At 37.0% G+C, this 16,433-nt stretch overlaps 1 protein-coding gene across 2 annotated transcripts in view; it reads left to right on the forward strand.

The window, feature by feature from the left end:
* Positions 1-218: 218 nt before the first annotated feature.
* The window catches only part of NFKB1 (nuclear factor kappa B subunit 1), a 75,239-nt gene continuing 59,024 nt past the window's right edge, over positions 219-16,433 (forward strand). Inside the window, exon 1 of one of the 2 annotated variants that reach the window (XM_060779159.2) lies at positions 219-554. The gene's annotated coding sequence lies outside the window, so the exon portion shown is untranslated. Of the gene's footprint in view, positions 555-2,642; positions 2,659-16,433 lie in introns of those variants that run through there. The other variant, XM_060779160.2, reaches the window with a different exon arrangement.

The following is a 16,433-nucleotide window of genomic DNA, read 5'->3' on the forward strand; positions in this document are numbered from 1 at the left end:
TTCCTGCTTCTTGGCAGGGAGTTGGACTGGATGGCCCATGAGATCTCTTCCAACTCTTTGATTCTATAATTCTAAGGCCTGAATGAAGGAAGGCCTGAGGGAGGAGAGCAAGCACTTTTGAGGCCTTCTTTCTTTCTTTCTTTCTTTCTTTCCTTTCTGTCTTCCTTCCTTCCTTTTCTCAGCAACGTCAGTGGGAATTTCCAGCGAGGAAGTGAGAGGGCGTGGAGGGAGGAGGGGAGGCTGCGTGTTTCTTCCGCGGAGGGAGGAGGAGGAGGAGGCCGCGCTTGGCGGGAGTCGCCTGCCTGCCTCCTTCCTCTCCTCCTCTCTCCTTTCATTTCGCTTTCACACCAACGACCAAGCCCGAAGCAGCGGGGCCGGCCTGCTCCAATCTCTCCCTCACACACTCTCTCTCTCTCTCTCACTCCTCGAGGCGCCTCCTCCTCCTTCAGGCTCTTCTGGATTTGTTCTTTTTGAGCCCACCAGGACTTCTCTCCCTCTTTCCCTTCAAACCAGGACTATCCTGAGGTTCAAGAAGACCATTTCCAAGTCCTGAGGTGAGTGATGCCCAGGGAACACAACAGGCCACCTGACTGGATAGTGTTTGAATGTGATGACTTGGTGTTTCAGTATTATTTACATATTGTTATTATTATTTCCAAGTCCTGAGGTGAGTGAAGTGGAGGGAATACAACAGGCCACCTGACTGAGTTGTGTTTGAATATTATGATTTGGTGTGTCAATATTATATTGTTATTGTTATTTCCAAGTCCTGAGATTAGAGATTTTTAGCATTCTTATCTGGTGTTTTAATATTATTATTTTCTTCATCCTATTATTATTGTTGTTGTTGTTGTTGTTCCCAAGTCCTGAGATTAGTGATGTCCAGGGAATATAACAGGACACCTGACTGAGTTGTCCTTTAATATTATTTGGTGTTTTAGTATTCTTATATAGTGATTTAATTTTCATATTCTTCTTATTATTATTATTATTTCCAAGTCCTGGGGTGAGTGATGTGGAGGGAATATAACAGGACACCTGACTGAGTTGTCTTTTAATATTAGTTTTTGGTATAACAATATTATATTGTTATTGTTATTTCCAAGTCCTGAGATTAGTGATGATTTAGCATTCTTATCTGGGGTTTTAATATTATTTTCATATTATTATTATTATTATTATTATTATTATTATTACTATTGTTGCCAGGTCCTGAGATTAGTGATGATTTAGCATTCTTATCTGGTGTTTTAATATTATTTTCATATTATTATTATTATTATTATTATTATTATTATTACTATTGTTGCCAGGTCCTGAGATTAGTGATGTTTTAGCATTCTTATCTGGTGTTTTAATATTATTATTTTCTTCTTCTTATTATTATTATTACTATTGTTGCCAAGTCCTGAGATTAGTGATGTCCAGGGAATATAACAAGACACCTGATTGTGTTTTGATATTATTTGGTGTTTTAGTATTCTTTCCTGGTGTTTTAATAGTATTTTCATATTATTGTTATTATTATTGTTATTATTTCGAAGCCCTGTAGTGAGTGATGTCCAGGGAATATAACAGACCACCTGATTGTGTTTTGATATTACTTGGTGTTTTAATCATATTTTCATATTATTATTATTATTATTATTATTTCTTCCAAGTCCCGAGGTGAGTGATGCGGAGGGAATATAACAAGCCACCAGATTAAGTTGTGTTATATATTATGATTTGGTGTATTATTATTATTATTATTATTATTATTATTATTATTATTATTTCAAAGCCCCGTAGCAAGTGATGTCCAGGGAATATAGCAGGCCACCTGATTATGCTTAAATATTATTTGGTGTTTTAGTATTCTTAAATGGTGTTTTAATTTAATTTCATATTGTTATTGTTATTGCCAAGTCCTGTGGTGAGTGGTATCCAGGAAATACAACAAGCTACCTGACTGAAAAGTTTTTCAATATGATGATTTGGTGTTTCAGTATTATTTACATATTGTTATTATTATTTCCAAGTCCTGAGATCAGTGATGTCCAGGGAATATAACAGGCCACCCAATTGAGTTGTGTTTAAATATTATTTGGTGTTTTAGTATTCTTATCTGGTATTTTAATTGTATTTTCATATTATTATTATTATTATTATTATTATTATTATTATTATTTCCTAGTCCTGAGGTGGGAGGGAATATAACAAGCCACCAGATTAAGTTGTGTTTTAATATTATGATTTGGTGTATTGTTATTGGTGGCGCAGTGGGTTAAAGCACTGAGCTGCTGAGCTTGTTGATCGAAAGGTCACAGGTTCGATTCCAGGGAGCGGCGTGAGCTTCCGCTGTTAGCCCTAGCTTCTGCCAACCTAGCAGTTCGAAAACATGCAAATGTGAGTAGATCAATAGGTACCGCTCCGGCGGGAAGGTAACGGCGCTCCATGCAGTCATGCCGGCCACACGACCTTGGAGGTGTCTACGGACAACGCTGGCTCTTCGACTTAGAAATGGAGATGAGCACCACACCCCAGAGTCAGACATGACTGGACTTAATGTCAGGGGACTACCTCTACCTACCTATTATTATTATTATTATTATTATTATTATTGTTGTTGTTGTTTTGTTGTTGTTATTGTTATTATTATTATTTCCAAGTCCTGAGGTGAGTGATGTAGAGGGAATATAACAGGCCACCTGATTGAGTTGTCTTTTAATATGATTTGGTGTTTTAGTATTCTTATCTGATATTTTAATATTATTTTCGTATTGTTGTTGTTGTTGTTGTTGTTTCCAACTCCTGTAGTGAGTGATGTCCAGGGAATAGAACAGGCCACCTGATTTAGTTGTGTTTTAATATTGTGATTTGGTGTTTTAATATTATTTTCATATCATTATTATTATTTCCAAGTCCTGTGGTGAGAGATGTGGAGGGAATGTAACAGGCCACTTGATTGAGTCGTGTTTTAATATGATTTGGTGTTTTAATAGTCTTATCTGGTGCTTTAATATTATTTTCATGTTGTTGTTGTTGTTGTTGTTGCCACGACCTGTAGTGAGTGATATCCAGGGAATATAACAGGCCACCTGATTGAGTCGTGTTTTAATATGATTTGGTGTTTTAATAGTCTTATCTGGTGTATTATTATTATTATTATTATTATTATTATTATTATTTTCAAGTCCTGTGGTGAGTGATGTCCAGGGAATATAACAGGCCACCTGACTAATATAACTCATTTTATAGAGTGTGGTGTGTTGTTATGTACAAATAAATCTATAAAACACAGCACACTCTATAAAATCAGTTATATTGTTGTTGTTGTTGTTGTTGTTGTTAAAGATCCTATGCTTGGAAGGCCATCCTACTCGGACATGAGTGTTTGCTGATGATTATTTTTATTTAGTGTTTTAATAGTATGAATATTATTATTTGGTGTTTTAGTATTCTTATCTGGTGTTTCAGTATTATTTTCATTTTATTATATTAATAATATTAATATTTGGTGTTTTAATATTATTATGTTATTATGAGTATTTTTATTTAGTGTTATTGTATTGCATTGTCAAAGGTATTATTTGGTGTTTTAATATTATTGTTTTTGTTTTTTAATTATAATCTTTATATTTTATTGTATTATTAATACAGCTCTGTGAATAGGGCCAAATACTAGTTGGGACAGCCCAACGGATGCCATGGTAGCCATGAAGTCCTGAGCCGCTCCTTACAGGGTAGTCTCAGCATGGACATTGAAATTCCCCAGCACTATGAGTCGTTGAGACTTCAACGCCAGGTCCGAGATCAGCCCGGCTAGCTCAGTCAAGGAGACTGTAGTGCAGCAGGTTACACTAGCAGAATCCCTATTCTGCTCCGATCACCTCCTCTCACATGGACACATTCAAAGGTAGTTGACTGCAGAATTGGTACCTGGTCAGGGAGATAGAATCCTATAGACCACTGTGACCCCGCCTCCCTGCCCAGCTTACCTGTCCGAACAGATCTCCTCCTATGAACCATCTCAGAGATTAAGATAGTATTTATTTTAATAACTATTAATGATATTATTTGTTATTTTGATGTTATTGTTTTATTAATAATAATATTTGCTGTTATATTATTCTTATTACTATTATTAGTATTATTTGGTGTTTTAGTATTATTTGCATTTTCAGATAAGACCTTGGGTGCATCATCCACATTTAGAATTATAGTAGTTTAATACTGGTTTAACTGCTATAGAATCCTAGGATTGGCACCAGAACTTTGTAACAGAGAAGGGCAAATAGCTTGCCAAACTAGAAATCCCAGGGTGCATTTACATCATAGAATTAATGCCATTTGACACCACTTTAACAGCAATAGCTCAGTGCGATGGGAACCTAGGAGATCCATTTTTACATGCTCATTTGCTGGTGCCTCTCCAAATTACAAATCCCAGGATTCCATTGAGCCATGACAGTTAAAGTGTTGTTAATTAATGAAGTTTGATTCCACTTTAACAGCCTGGTTCAATGATATGGACTTATGGAGCTTGTAGTTTTACAAGGCTTCTTTTCCTAAGAGTGCTGGTGCCCCACCAAGCTACAACTCCCACAATTCCATAGCATTGAACTAAGGCAGTTAAAGTGGAGAGAAGGGTTAAAAAAGGAGGTGTTTCTTCTTTCATACAAGTTCCTTGGTTTGTTTTCTTCCGGCAAATTTACAGAAATGGCCCATTGCGCCCTTTCGAGACTTGCAGATTTATGGCGTGTCTTTGAATGACTAAAAGGAATGAGCTTCACAAAAAATTAGGGAAAGCCTCTGAAAATGTGGAGCTGTCCACACATGCTTTCTCCACCCTCCACAGACTCTTTCTCAAACCTTTTTTTTCCAATGTGGATTTGACACAATATTGCATTTAAGGAGTTTGTTATTATCTGCCTTCAAGTCATTTCCTAAAGCAAACCTATCATGGGTTTTTCTTGACAAGATTTGTTCAGAAGGGGTTTTTGTTTATCAGGCTGAGGGAGTGTGGCTTTCCCGAGGTCACCCAGTCAGTTTTCACAGCCCAGCAGGAATTTGAACCCAGATCTCTAGCATCCTAGAGTGCAAGGAATTAATCAGTTTGACACCATAGCTCAGTGCTATGAAAACATGGGAGTTACAGCTTTACAAGGTCTTCTCCGCCATCTTGGAGTCCTCATGGATCTTGGAGTCCTCGTAGACAAGTTAAGCATGAGCCAGCAATCTGATGTGGCGGCTTAACAAACTAATGACTGTGAGAGCTGTTCAGCAGTGGAACTCTCTGCCACAGAGTGTGATGGAGGCTCATTCTTTGGAGGTTTTTAAGCAGAGGCTGGATGACCATCTGTCAGGGGTGCTTTGAATGTGATTTTTCTGCTTCTTCGCAGGTGGTTGGACTTGATGGCCCACAAGGTCTCTTCTAACTCTATGATTCTGTGATTCTATGAAAGAGTGCCAGTGTCTCACCAACTACATCTTCTAGAATTCTATAGCATTAAGCTAGGACAATTAAAGTGGTGTCAAACATCTTTAATTGTGTGGTGTAGATGTACGCTAAATTCAGCATGCAAACCATTACACTACACTGGCTCTCATTTAAAGGGAGGGGGAGGAGTAAGTATATAAATCCCAGCACAGAAGTATCCAGAGTTGGAGGACATTGTCTTTTTATTTTATTTCAACTCAGCTGGACCTTTGCAAAGTTATATATGATAAGTTCTGCATTTTCTTTTTCTGTCTTCTCTTCGCATACTTTGGTGTTCAGCAGCCCTTTTGACTTCCTCATTCTTGTTCTGTCTAACAAGACGCAACTTCTTGTGTGTGAATTGAGAAAGTGGTGCTAAGAGTTGAGGAGAGGCACGCACCTGAAAAGACCTTTTGGCAATAGTGCAACCATGGAATACTGCTGGCCCTTTTGATGCTGGCAAGGCGCCTCAGTTTTTTCTATACCTATATCAAAAGGCTGATGTTCAACTGGTGAGACCTCTCCCCCACCACTTCCTCTCTGTTCCAGGAAAAGCCTCACCCATTAGAAGATGGCTTGTCAACATTGGCATGGGAACTCTGCCAGGTAGGAAATTGGCAGTATCCCCTACTCACACACACTTTACACTTGCTTTGGAAACAAAAGCAAGCCCCCATTTTTAGAATGAAAAGGGAAATAAAAGACAGTTTCTAACTTTACAGTGAAAAAAGAATTGTTCTGTCTGTTGTTATGGACAGTTGTAAAATAGCCCGGAAAAACCTACAACAACCCAGTTGTAAAATATATATAGTGCCATGAAGACATGTAACATTTTAACATGTTCTTTTCCTGTTAAAGTTGATGTTGTCTCTGTACAGAAATCCTTGAATGAACTGGATCTAAAGACATTGGATCTAAAAGTCCCTTCCCCTCCTCCCTTTATCTGGCATAAATTTTAATCTTAGTTGCATGGCATCTCTTAGTTAGATGTAAAGTTTGTTAATATGCATGAGACGTTTTCCAAGTGTGAGGCCTGGGATAGTGGTATCGTTCATTCCTCTGTACCTGCACTCAAACAGATCTGAATCTCTGGAGCGTACCTCCCTCTCTCCTCTTCCCCAACTCTTCGAAGTAGCCACTGGTTAGAGATTTGGTAGCATTGCAGACCAGATCTAGATCTCGTTTAGCACCCAAGTTCAGATCTGTAATATATTTATTAAGCAAAGGGTTTTAGGGGCCTGTACAGAGGATGCCTTGTTATTCAGGATGAAGAAAAATGAATTTAACTCAATTGACTTCTGGTTGGACTTGGATTCCAGTAACATTTTAAGAATTACTCCCTCTGAAGTGGGATGCTTGCGGTATCTGCAACTGTAAGACCAATGACTGGTCAAGCACTACAAACTTGTTTTATTTGGGTTGTTGTAGGTTTTTTCGGGCTATATGGCCATGTTTTAGAGGCATTCTCTCCTGATGTTTTACCTGCATCTATGACAAGCATCCTCAGAGATAGATGCAGGCAAAATGTCAGGAGAGAATGCCTCTAGAACACGGCCATATAGCCCAAAAAAACCTACAACAACCCAGTGATTGCGGCCATGAAAGCCTTTGACAATACTTGTTTTATTTATTTCAAAAACATATTATTAGAAAACAAATTGTAATAATATTTTTAGGAGTCAGAGTTAACACAACATACATCAAGTTTTCTCAGGCTGTTAAGTACATCTCTTGACCTCTTGATTGTGATATTGTTTCAAGCTGTGCTGATCTGACAGTTTAGTTTCCAAATTGTACCATCCATCCGTATGTTGTATAATCTGAGAAAAAAATTGTGAAGTGAAAACCAAGATAGAATAGATATAGACACACAAGTCCTGAAATGTTGGCTATTATAACTGTTAAATTTCCAAGAGTTTTTGGGAATTTGTTACTGGAATGTAGGAGTGTTGTAGATTTGTCCCTTTGGAGACACAGAAGTTATACTTGTCCTGTAAATACCATAAAAGTGTATTGAAATAGGTTGATAAAAATAGCACCATGCTCATTTGTATGTTCTCTTAAAAACGTGGCATGTGCATATTTTGATGGTGGAATGAAATAATTAATATGGGGTTACAAATGATTACTGAGTTATATTGCTATTTTATTCGATTGTATCCTGAATTGTCAATGTAGTTTATCACTTTTGTTTCTCCATGACTGCTGTGTGCTGCATTGCAAGATTAGTATGTGATTATTTCTTTAGTTCCTTTTAATAAAATAAGAGTACTATTGATATTCACTAGAGTGTTTTTAAAAAAAAATATGACAGATGTTGTCAGTTAACATACATCCCGTAAGATTATGCAATTTTAGAATTTCCCAGTTTTCAGTGTTGTACAGTATCAAATTTGTTATGAAGAGCCATTCTGGTAAATAAACAGTTAAATGGATCTGTCAAGACTTAGCATAAGATTTCAGCCTCTCCCTCGGTAATAAGCTACATTTGTTTTTAGTGTGATAAAAGAATAATTCAACTTAACGTGAACACAATAGTATATTTCTTTACAAACATCTTTATTATCTTCCTTAAAAGAACTCCACACTCTGCAGAGAAAACTATTGTTTCAGAAATAGTTTTTTTAAAAGAGCAAAACACTCAATTGATGCTAGTGCTACAAGTTAATGTTTGGAAAATCAGGGCAAAGCGAAGATGGATTCTTGATTTTTTTTTTCATTTTTATCAGACTAGTTTGGTTTACAAGACTAATTTTCCAAACCATTTAGAAGAATCTAAATGAACAGCCTGCTCAACTCTCTACAGTTTTTCACTCAGCCAGTTGTGCAGAGCAGTCGGGGGTATGTGTTATCACAATGAAATGCACCACAAAAAATCTCATCATCATCTGGAGGTTTCTGCCTTGTGTAGTAGTTACGTATGCACAGTGAAAAAACAAGGGCATCTATGTTTATATTGTCAGTATGAACTCATAAGGACAGTATTTACAGAAAAAGGCCAGAGCCCAACAAAACTTTCTTTTAATAGTATCTGTCAAATGCCTTTGAGTTCTCAAGAGCAGGTTATGAAAATTTGGCCTTCTTTTGAGATGGTTAGACTTCTACAGATGCTTTTTAAATATGTTCTGTTACTTATGGCTTGTGGCCATAAACTTGCCTGGCTGCTATCAGTCTGTCTAGTATTTTTTTTCAATGTATAAATATATCATGACTCTATGTAGTAGATGCTTAGAGATGACACTGGAAAAAAATATGCTTTTATGTCATGTTGCAAGCTTTTTGGAGGCGAATGTTGGCACTGCTAGAACTACTTCTTGATGTAGGCAATTTGTCATAATTGAATTAGTCTTGGATGCTTGCGAACACTGAGGTTTTTGAGTCATCATATGCAGATCCAATTCTTTGGCCAATATATCCTTTTCCGTCTCTATTCTTTACTTACCAATCTGTCTGGCCATCATTGAATTCCCCTGCATTTTGGTATGTATATTGGTTTCTTGTTTAATACGGAAGTAGCTGATCAAGTCCCCATGGCTGATAATGGCACTGAAGCTCGTCAACCAGAGGAAGGTGGAAGCATCAATCTTTGGTGCACCATGCACCACTGCCACAAACCCCTTGGTTGGTGTAGCTCTCCAGCTTTTAATGTAGTTTGGGGTTATCATGTCAACAATAATAGCTATGCCATTATTGGTAACTCTCCCATGCATGATCTCAGCCAGTGTCTTTAATACAAAATTTTCAAATGTAATGAGATGTCCTTTTTAGCAATGATCAGAAAGCATTTGTGAATGTTCTTTATATACCTGTGTTCTTTGCCACTTTGAGACCCTTAGTTCTAGATCAATGGTTCTCAACCTGTGGGTTCCCAAGTGTCCAAAATACACTTTTCCCCTGTTTTCATCATTCTGGTTTTTTCTCTCTTTCTATGTAACATTATGTATATTTTACCTGAAAATCAAGAAGCTTCTTAAATATTAGTACCAGTTAATCTTCTTTGGGTTTTCAGATACTCTAAATTCACTGATTTTAGAGAAGCTAACAAATATGATAAATCAAATATCTTCAGACTTAATATTCTATGTGAAATCATAATTATCTGAAAGTATAATAATGTCCCTGAGATATAGCTCCCTGTGGTATAGCTCAAATTTATGCAAACATGTTTATTTTGCCTGTTTGTAAGCAATTCTGATTACGCACTCCCTACCCTTTTTTTGCAACAAGTGCAGCAACAGTTAAGCAAGCTGATTATCACATGACATGTATTGCATGTAACTGAAGAATCATTCTTTTTCTAGCTCAGCGATATACAATGATGTAAGATCAAAAACTACTTAATTAAGCAGTCTCTGTTGATTTAGGGCCCCTTCCAATTCCATCTTGAACTTCTGACTTCAGTGCCAATGTATATATTCAGAAACCCTATCCAAAAATACTTTGTTCTGGCTCATTTTTGTTAGTGAAATACGGTATAAAACATTCCTATACAATGTTTTCCCTAAATAATAAAGTGACTGACTGTATTCCATGATGATGTCATTGTAACATGAACCATTTAATTTGTTACTGGGTGAAAACATTAGCATCTTGGTAATGCATATTTCCCATTTAGGCACATAACATTTAAAATTTCAAAGATAATGTGAGCAATGAACAATTTCTTGAATGACCTCTAAGATCGATGGTGTATGAATAAGACGATACATTTCCATTCATATGATATCTGTGGAATAGGGATTTAGTGCCCTGTGTTAACTCTTTGTTTTGTCCAATGAATGATACAAAAGAAATGATGTGAATAAATACATATATCTGGGTTGTTGTAAGTTTTTCAGGCTGTATGGCGAGGTTCCAGAAGCATTATCTCCTGACATTTCACCTGAGTGTATGGCAGGCATCCTCAGAGGTTGTGAGGTCAGTTGGAAACTAGGAAAATGGGGTTTATATGTTTGTGGAATGTGCAGGGTAGGAGAAAGAACTCTTGTCTGTTGGAGTTAGGTGTGAATGTTATTTGCCACCTTGATTAGCATTTAATGTTCTAGCAGTTTTTCAAGGTGTGACTTCTTACTGCCTGGGGGAATCCTTTGTTGAGAGGTGATTAGCTGTTCCTGATTGGGTTTTTTTTTTGGTCTGGAGTTCCCCTGTTTTTGAATGTTGCTCTTTATTTACTGTAATAATTTTAGAGTGTTTTATTACTAGTAGCCAGATTTTGTTCATTTTCATGGTTTCTCCCTTTCTGTTGAAATTGTCCACATGCTTGTGGATTTCAATAGCTACTCTGTGTAGTCCGACATGGTAGTTGTTAGAGTGGTCCAGCATTTCTGTGTTCTCAAATAATATGCTGTGTCCCTGGATAATGTCATAAACTATATAAACATCCTTTTTCTATGACCTCTTCCTCCCCGCCCACTTGCTATCAGTATAATAGCAGATTTGATCTCAAGAAAAGACCAGAGACCATATGAACAGGGACCACTCTCCAACATTAGTACCAAAAGGGTTACGAATCAGTTTTTGGTCAACTTTAGATTTGGTTTGGTTATTTGGGGTACTGATTCAGAAAATTGCATTGGATAGACCACATCGGCTTCTGATACAGTTTCTGATACAGAACATATGCCATCCAGTATTTGCCATCTGCTTGCCCATAGAAAACCATAATTAATAATCTGGTGTTGATGTGGTAGTAGTAATTCTTTGTGGGCAGCCCCTCCCCTCCCCCCCCCCCCGACATGCCCGTTGCCTCGGCATTGTAAAAGGGTTTCATGAGACCTGTCACCCTTGTTGCTGCGTGGTTTCGATGCAACGATGTAGTAATGGTGAGGCCACAGACCATATTTTTGTTATTGTGGACCACTAGTGGTCCACGGACCACAGGTTGGGAACCACTGTACTAAAGGATAGGCTGATAGTAGGGAACCGTTTAGAATTTTTCAGTTTAGTGATTATGTTTTGAGATAACCATGTATTAAGGAAAACAAAAACAAAATAAAGTATTCACTAATCTTCCACACAAAATACAAATTCAGGCTCCATGCAGAGGGAATAATTATTATTGGCATTACTATTATGTCAACAATGTGTATATGGCATTTCACAGAATAAGACACTTAAACACAGACATTTATATCAAAAGTATGCAATCTAAATGAAAATAAAAGAAATATAGGAAAGAAGGTAAATATAGATAAGGTCACACATAACTCTTTTTGGTAGCTAAGATGAGAGTTTATTTCTCATTTTATCTTCTTTTGCATTTTCATAATTCAACTTTCATCTGGAAGCCTAGAAGAATTCTTCATATAAAACTGACAAGATGTGTTAATTTGCATTTTGAAATATTCCTATTTAACATTTAGGATGTTTGTCATTAGCTGGCCTGAATTATCACTAAATGAAGAAGCAGTGTGGACACATGCATATTCCCCTCTCTCTTTTTTAGTTTGGGCAGTTCTGTAGGTGACTTTAATGCAGTTAAAATCTTGTGCGTGCCTTGAGATGTATTCCACAAGAAGTATCCAACTACCATTCACCTTCAGCTTTAACCAATTCTGAAACTATAGTATAACTTGTCCTATAGCTTTAAAAGCATTTTATACGAAGGGTTGAGGAGTGTGCATGCATGTGCATTAATTAAATCCTTATTGACACTTAAATACCTAACTTTATCCTATATACAGCAATTGGGTAGGCCTTCAACAGAATTTAGTTGTCTCAGGTGCTTCCAGGCACGGCTTTTATCCTTCAATCGCCCAAGGTAAAACATGTACTTTTACAGGGAGTAAAGCTAATGACTACTATTTGTTATCCCCTGTTCTGCTGGCTCAGCGTTTGCTGTTTTTGCCAAGAAAATCTGTTATGGCGTATAAGTCAGAATCAATATACAAATCATATACCCTCCAACATTTCACAGATGAAAATCAGGGCACATGTGGCCAAACTAGGTCTGAGTTGTAATGGTAGCAAAGGTTATTGATGAGGAAGAACACACAAGTTAGGAGAAGTAGTTTGCTTTAACTTGAGCCTCCTGGAAAGGGAAAGATGCCATTCCCTCCACTATTCTTTCTCTACTGTGTTAATTGAGTCCAAACAAAGATGAAATGAGAAGAAGAGAAAGAAATGGACCGCATTGTTGAAGGCTTTCATGGGCGGAATCACTGGGTTGTTGTAGGTTTTTCAGGCTGTATGGCCGTGTTCTAGAAGCATTCTCTCCTGGCGTTTCACCTGCATCTATGACAGGCATCCTCAGAGGTTGTTAGGTCTCACAACCTCTGAGCATGCCTGCCATAGATGCGAGTGAAATGTCAGGAGAGAATGCTTCTAGAACATATAGCCACACAGCCTGAAAAACCTACAACAACCTAAGAAATGGACCTCTTATAAAGCATCTGGCAAAGTGGTACAGCACCAAAAGAGGACAGTTGGAAGGTCTGCGTTTTCACTGGAAGCATCCATAATCAAATTGAAGGGGAGATGAATAAAGAGGTCTCTTTGCTGGTCTAGTATTAAGACTCGGGAATATCAGTATGCAAGGGGATCTTGTATCACATTAGAGACTGTCATAGAGAATGAAGTTGGTAATCATAAGCTTTCATAGACCAAATCAACCTCTTCAGCTGTATGAAGTGCCTGTGTAGCATCTTTGGTGCCTGTTGCTCCGAGGGTACTATTGTGTACATGTGGTGCTTTTTGTCATGTCCTTGGGCCCGTACAATAAACTATTTTGCTTGCTTGACTGATTGAAGTGCCTGTGAATAAACTTTATTGGCACACTGTGTGTGAATAGCTATATAAAGGCAAAACTTCCGTGAGTATATAACTACACTATGTCTGAAAGCAACATAGGATGAAATAATAGGCATAAGGGGTAAGTGAAATTGGTCACATTTTTCTCTGGATAATGGCCTTGGAATTTTTGAATCAGATGAGCAAGAAAACAAGCAGTCATGTTTTGATTGGTATTGTAAGATTTAATCTGTGTAATTAGCTTTAGTTGACTGATGGATTGAAGAAAGTAAGAATCTTGTGAGACAGAAAGTTTAAGGGCATGTTTGTTGATTTTTAATCCTTATACGTAATATACATAACTATGAAATTCCTGCAGAATTTTGGAGTTTGTAGTTTAGGGAGGGGCCTTTAAACTGCCTTACCAGAAAAGCCCTGGGCCTCCCTAAACGACAAACTACAGAAATCTGCAGGAGGAAGTCACAGCATTTATAATGGATTAAAGTGGGTAAATGCTCAAGTGTGATGAGACCCTTAAAGTGTGTAATTCAACTCTGGTCTTCCAGAACCCTAGTCCAACACCAAAACTGTTATACCATGTCCCATTTAAATTCAAATATGGGTATTGTCATTTCTTCTGAATATAAACTAGCTAACTGTGCTATGAAGTCCGTAACAACAGTTTCTCCAGAAAATATTTCATCAATATCTGTTGCACAGAAGCAGAGAACCTGGCTTAACAGGTTTATCTGGAAAATTGGCAGTTAACTGTGAAAAGAGGGAAATCTTCCAAAACAGAGGTTTTCAGCAAGAGTACATTCAAATCACTTAGAAAATTGCCTTGTGGATTTCTTTAGAAAATATACTTTTGAAAAGGGGAAGAATGCAATTAAGTAAAGGTTTTTGCAAGAAATGTGAGGAATCTCCCCCCTACCCCTACCCCCGAACTTCTAAGTGGTGAAAAATCTGCAGTACTGGAATAAAACTTGGTGGTTGGGCAAGATCATACAAATGGCAGATGTTTGCTTATTTTGTTTCACATTCTATTAATAATCTAATGCAAATATTTTTATGCTAACGGTTTACCTGCTTTTAATCTAGTATTTAGGTTAGGTTTTGTTTTGATAATTTGTTTATTAAGCAGTCTTACACGATACACATGTTAACTTGTTGGGAGGCAGTGTCTAGTCTTGCAGATTAATTTTCATTATGCTTTTGGGCACAGCACAACATGTTGATAACAAACTAAATCTTGCACTTGACTGTCTGCTACTACATGTAACATAATCAGAAGCTGTTCCAGTAATAACACATTATAGTTTAATCCTGAAAGACTGTGTTTTAATGTTCAGAAAAGATATGAACTTCAAGTCACTGAATCCCAAAGCTGCCAGGGTCACTCACTAGGGGTTCTGGGAGCTGTTGTCTAAAAAGTAAGTTTTCCAAGTTCTGTTTCATATGCACTAACATATAATCTACACTAAAACATCGTAGTAGTTCATATCCACTTTAACTGTACTGTTTCTGCCCTGCAAAATGTAGTCTGGCAATGAAGTGCTCCAGAACTATATAATTCAGAACCATGGGACTATAATTTCCATGGTTCCATGTGACAGAACAATAACATTTAAATAGGTATCAAGTTCTGCAACTTTGTATTGTATAAACTGTACAGTCCAAAACTATTTACTACAGGCAATCCCTAATTTTTTTTTTTTGTCTTTGAGGGATATGATTTTTAAAGATTTTTATCAGTAAAATTTCATATATAACAAAACAATATGCGTAAAGAAAAGAGAAGATTACAAGAGAAATTGGGTGCAAGAGAAATTAACACAGAGAAAAGAAATATAGTAAAGAATAATGAAAAAGTAATAAAAATTCAATTTGACTTTCAGCTTTTCTAAGATAGTTATACAAAACTGAGTAATATAGCTTCTTCAAATATAATTATCAATTATACACTTCTATTTCTTAAACCAGTCTACTGATTATCAGTAAAAGTCAACATGTTATTCTCATAACTTTGCAAATAACAGTTAAAATTTCCCAATCTTTAAAAATATCACTAGTGATTTTTCTCCAATCAAAATTGTTAATTTATCCTATAGTTTCAACAACAACCATTCTTTGCTTGTTTGAATAGTTGTGTTCTGTGCATATTGTAATCTTACTGCTGTGGCCATGCAATATGCCCTTGAGAGCCATGTTGGAGGTTTCTTTTTTAAAATGTAATGTCTGAATAGAGCAGCCCTTCATAACATGCAGCCCTCCAGGTGTTTGGACTTTAGCTCTCAAAATTCCTGACTATTGGAGTTGGGGGCCCAAACATCTGGAAGCCTGGAGTTGTGCAGGTCTGGAACAGAGCATGGATGACTTGAATTCCTCCAGAGAAATACAAATACTGAAATGCCCTTATTTTGACATGTGAGTAGGCATATGGCATGATATTTGTATATAGCAGCTCCTGAACAAATTCTGTAGTGTTTTATCCCACCCACCCCCCTTCTTTCTTTCTATCTCTACCTATCTATCTATATATGAAAATTTGATCTTTCAGATGTCCTGGACATTAGCTCCAATGCCCCAACCATCATGGTGAGTGATCAAAGATTCTGGTAGTGAAAGTCAAAACCATTTGGAGTGCCAAAGGTTTCTCCACCTTTGACAAAGATCATGCTTCAGATCTTAATAGTGTCTTTAAATAATTCTAAATTCCTTTAGGGACTTCTAGAAGATAGATATGTTTGTGGGTGTTTAGGAATATAATTAACCATTTACCAAGGATGAATAGTAGTTGCTCTTGGGGGTTCACAGTGTGACTCATTCCTCTTTGTTTTGTAGCAATTATTATTTGTCCTCATAAAGTGTGTTCTACTTATTTTTCTTGCTGATCCCCAGACTAGGTCAAGGACTGTTTAACTAGTACATTATCTTCTCTGCATCCATGTTCCAGGGCACCCTGTAAATACCTGAAATCATGAGTAATACCGAACACTTTATTTTGGCTTCACTTGGTCTAATAAAGTCATACTGGAAAACCTAGATAGGTCTACAGATGCTTTTGAGGGGTATTGGAATATGGGTACCAGTAAGTTAAGCTGTGGATATCAAATTTGTGGATAAGGGAGTTGTCTGCGATCACCAATATGACGTTACATTCTGATGTCAAGCCCAGGTAAGGCCAGGTGTAAGGTGTCAACAGGTATGCATGGACAAAAATAAAATATAATGGCACTATCCT

The sequence above is a fragment of the Anolis sagrei genome, chromosome 5, assembly GCF_037176765.1.
Source record: "Anolis sagrei isolate rAnoSag1 chromosome 5, rAnoSag1.mat, whole genome shotgun sequence".
In the NCBI taxonomy this organism is placed as follows: Eukaryota; Metazoa; Chordata; class Lepidosauria; order Squamata; family Dactyloidae; genus Anolis; species Anolis sagrei.